The following is a 5,405-nucleotide window of genomic DNA, read 5'->3' as shown; positions in this document are numbered from 1 at the left end:
CTCTTGGATTTAACAAAATATATTTTTAATAAATTATATATGATGAAAAATATTTTGTGAAAGATATTTGTACATCAATTTTTTACATATATATAAAAGTTTTGTCGGGTTAGAGAATGAAAAATTTAACTAGAAAAATAAAAAAAATATTTGAAAATAATAAAAAAATGATCTTATTATAAAGGTATAATTATAAATATTATATATATGAAACTATAAATGTTAAATTAAAACATAATTTTAAATTATTATCTACTTAATATTACAACAAAATAAATTTGAATAAAAAAGACTAGAGGAGAGAGTCATGAGGTGGCATATATATTAGAGAGTCTAAAGAATAAAAAAATATATATCAATCATATATCAGTCACTATTACATACGCACATATAATACATATACGTAGTTGAATTATGTAAGTTTGATTAGTTTAGGTCATACTAATATAAGTAAATATATAATGTGATACACATGTATTTAGAATTATATTATTTATTTTATTTTTCTAAAAAATTTGAAAAAAATAAAAAAATAAATATTTTCATGTATTATATATAATATTTTAAATAAATTCTATTTTTAAAATATTTTGATAAGAATTATATTATATAATAATATCTTTAACAAAAGTAGTTAGTTAATTAATTTTGAATATAATAATATAATTATTTGTGAAGTAATATATACAAAATAAAATTGTAATTATTTTATATTTTTATGTTACAGTTTTTATTTTAATATAATTTTTTGATATTATAAAAAATTTTTACATAATAATTAGTCTTAATGAATAAAAAATACTCATATATTTTGTAGTTATATATTTATATTTAATTATTTAAAAATAAAATATTATGTTGCCATTTAAAATATCGTGTGTTAAAATATTGTCATTTAAATCATTTAATTATGTACTAAAATATTCTGTATTTATTAAAGTCTATCAATAATCTTCTTTTATATTAACATTTTATTTTCATCTAATATAATCTAATGGTCTATATAAATATGACATATCTAATAAACACATAATTGTTATGCTCATTTTAGACATACCCATCCTTTTGTCCCATTCATATTTTTATAGGCATATAAATTTTAGGAATAAGTATTGTTTTGGTCCCTAACGTTAAGGGTCATCATCGAAATCGTCCCCAACGTAATTTTGCATTTAAAATAATTCTTAATATTTTTTTCGTATTAAAATCGTCTTTTATAATAAAATTTTAAAAAAATAAAAGAAAACAACGCGTTTTGGGGACCGGGAGGGGGGAAGAAAACGCGTTTTTGGGGGTGGGGTTGGGGGGAAGGAAACGCGGAGGGGGCCTCCACCACCGTAGGAGGCCATCGTCGCCACCGTTGGGTCCTTCGCCATCGAGCACGAGCAGCGATATCGGAGATCTGAAAAGAGAGAGGGAGCACCGGTGGAAGGGAGGAGGCTGTTGCTATAGCCGTCGCCACCATCGCGACACCTACATTGTCGCCGGTCCACCCACAAGCCACCGCCAGAAACGTCGCCGCTGTTCATGCATGCTTCTACCGCTGCCGTGGAGTGTGTCACCGAAAAGGGGAGCTCGACGCAAGGAGGGCGGCGCGCGAGGAGAGAGAGGAATCTAAGGCTGAGTTGGGTTCCTGCCACCGCCGATTTGCCCAGCCATCGTCGGTCCGTCGTCCACGAGCTGCCGGTGGTTCTTGCTTTAGCCTCTGCTTGCTGCTTTTGCTTGAGCTTCTGCTTCTACTTCTTGTTGAATTTGTGCTTTTGCACGTTGATTTGGTTTTGTGCTTGAACTTCTGCATCTGTTTCAGTTTCAGTTTCTGTTTTCTGCTTCTATCTTCTGCTTGTGTTGATTTTTTCTGCTTTCTGCTTCTGCTTGTGTTGATTTCTATATTCATTTGAATTTTTTTTGAATGTTGAATGTTGTGTTATTATTAATGTGAATGTTCTGTTATTATTGATAATGGATTCTTGAATTTGAATGTATGTTCTGTTGTTATTGTTGTTGTGGAAAGAAATGGGTGATAGTGAAAATAGGGGCGGTGACGGTGGTGGAGAATGCATAATGAACAGTGGTGGTAGAAAATGTAAAATGATCGGATGGCTGATAATGGAAATAAGAGGATGGTGATAGTGGAGAATGCAAAATGAACGGTGATGACAGGGAATTCAAAATGAATGGTAGTGAAGTTGGAGGTTGGGGGTATTATTACCTTTTAAAAAATTATTTTATTTAAAATGACGATTTTAATACACAAAAAAAACTTTAAGAATAATTTTAAATCTAAAATTATATTGGAGATAGTTTTGATTCTGACCCTCAACATTATGGACCAAAACAATACTTATTCCTAAATTTTAATTTTCAAATCTCATTAATTTTGGTTTGTCAAAAAAATTTGCTCTTTTTAACATAGAAAAACTGAACTACTCATAAATAAACATCCATCCTTATCGCAGCATTCCTATATATGCTATATTGTATTTTCATTCGGATTTATGATTGTACAATTTTTCACTAGAGTCCAGCACAATACTCAAGATGCCATTTAGACTTGATTAAATAATCTTAGAGTATGTATATGCAACTCGTGCGTTGTATTATATATGCTAGCGTATTAACATAAACACTAATATATTTATTAAGATATATGTTTATAAATTAAACGATGACGATGATGATAATAATGATAACGATGATGATAAAATATAAAATTAGTTATGATGATAAAATTGAATTAAAAATTTATTTTGAGTTATTTTAAAAAAAATGTTAATTTAAAATTGTTTGTTATACCTTTCATATACTCGAAAAATATCAACCTGATATAATCTATAATTTTTTTAAATAATATTTAATTTTTTTCAGCAAAATATAATAATATAAACCTAAACATTATATTGTCTTGGTTTTACGCCCTAAATTCTAAATCCAAAAAAGAAAAAAAAATCTCGAAGAACACTGAATACTGATAACTGATATGCATTCTGCTGGAACAAACTGTTGGCCGCTTCTTTTGCAGAAAATCCAATAATCCATGTATATAGTGCGACAATATATATGATGAGGAAGGTCACGATTCACCAGTTTCCACTACAAATAACTACCATTATTATTGAGGCAACTATTCTTATGAAAATGTCAAAAATATCTTTTTATGATGATCTTTGTTTAAAAAGTATAACTTATTTGTTTAGCAACACTTTAAATAACGGTAACATTTTTACTTCAAATAAAAATCAAACCCTACAATTTATCATCCAATGATTAAAATAAAGTATCTTTATAAGATGACAATCATAAAATTTTCATTGAAATAGCCACCTATTATTGGGAGGCATATGTGAGGATGTGAGTATGTGTTCAACTTTAAGTTTGACGATTATTAATTCATAAAGTGCAAAGGTGAATGATGGGTTCACTACAAGAATTTGGCAAATCGGCGACAAAATTTTGTAAGGAATATTTTTTTGTCATTAATTCATTAGTATTTTGCAAGAAAATAGTGACCCATCAATGACAAGATTTGGAGGGTGTGAGGAAAGATAAGAGAATGGAAAAATGAGAAAGTGAGTGATGGTGATGATGTTGGTAGTGATTGTTGGGAAAACTCAACACAGGTTTAAACCAAGAACCTGTCTAACAGCGGAAGTACCAATTACTTGTGTTGTTTTTTTATACTCGATATTTGTGTGCTATTTTATATATATATAGATTATGGTTATTTATGATGATTTTGGTTTTCTTTAATTGAGTTGTTAGAAAATTAGTGTTATTTTATGATTTTGGTTTTTGTGCTATATATGTAAATTTGTGTGCTATGTTGAACAAAAATGTGTGCTATGCTTTGTTGGGAAAACTCAACAAAAGTTCAAACAAGAACCTGTCTAACAGCGAAAGTACCAAAAATAATTTTTTCACAACCTTTACGATTAAATAGGCAATACCAAAGATACTCCAAGTAGCAAATATAATGGCAGAAACTAAATAATTAGACACCAGAATTTTAACGTGGGAAAACCCCCAAAAGAGGGACAAAAAATCCACAGGATCTACTCCAATAAAATCTTCCACTATCAGAATAATGGGTACACAAACAGTCTTCCTAGTGACACTAGGACATCTCAACAATCAACAAAATACATCACCAAAACTGGTAGAATCAACATAAACCTTCCACAAAGTGAGTCTCTCAAAATAGACAAAAGAAAAGGCAATACAACTAGCAAGTTATATCTTAATGTTCATCTCTACACTAGGAATAACATACTAAAATTTCATAAGAAATGGAGCAACTTTATCGATTTAATCGGATCAAATTGTAACTGCCCCTTTCCCCCAAATTATTCTCCTCTTCGGCGCTGAAGCTTTCTGCGTGCTTCACTTGCTTTCTTTCAAATTGAAAGAAGTGTTCTGTCTCTCTCTCTTGCTTCCCGTGACTATTAGCCATTTTCTTTTTTTTTAATATGTGGGCCTTAGTTGGGACCCACAAACAAATCTCCCCCTCACCAACTCAAGTGGGGATACAACTCCATTTTTGAAGTTGTATTCTGCCTCTGTAGTAGACAAAGCAACACGTTTCTGAAGTCGAGATTGCCACGACACAGCTCCCCCTGCAAAAGTCATCATATATCCAGAAGTAGACTTCCTTGAATCAAGATCTCCAGCCATATCTGCATCTGTGTAACCATCCAACACAGTTTGCCACTCCCAAAGCATAAACAAACTCTGAAAATAACATTAAGGTATCTGAGAATCCACTTTACTGCTTGCCAGTGTTCCTTGCCAGGATTAGAGAGAAACCGACTAACAACTCCAACGACATGAGCAATATCCGGCCTGGTGCAAACCATAGCATACATCAAACTGCCAACTGCAGATGCATATGGAATCTTCTTCATTTCCGCATTCTCTTTCTCACTTGTAGGACATTGCTGCGAACTCAACTTGAAATGACTAGCAAGTGGAGTACTAACAGGTTTGGAATTACTCATGTTAAACCTCTCTAAAACCTTCTCAATGTACTTCTGCTGCAACAACCACAGTTTCGCATTCTTCCTGTCACGAGTGATACTCATGCCAAGGATTTTCTTTGCAGGACCCAAATCCTTCATAGCAAAGGATCTGTTCAAATCTTTCTTAAGACTTTCAATCTTCTTAGTGTCATGACCAACAATCAACATGTCATCAACATAAAGCAAGAGAATTATAAAATCACCATCAGAGAATTTCTTAACATACACACAATGATCAGAAGAAGTCTTACTGTACCCATGACCTTCCATGAAGGAATCAAACTTTGTGTACCACTGCCTTGGCGCTTGCTTCAGCCCATATAAGCTCTTCTTCAACTTGCATACAAGGTGCTCATTTCCTTTAACCTCGAAACCCTCTAGTTGCTCCATATA

This window comes from Arachis duranensis, chromosome 10 (genome assembly GCF_000817695.3).
Source record: "Arachis duranensis cultivar V14167 chromosome 10, aradu.V14167.gnm2.J7QH, whole genome shotgun sequence".
In the NCBI taxonomy this organism is placed as follows: Eukaryota; Viridiplantae; Streptophyta; class Magnoliopsida; order Fabales; family Fabaceae; genus Arachis; species Arachis duranensis.
Note: the sequence above shows the minus strand (reverse complement) of the source record.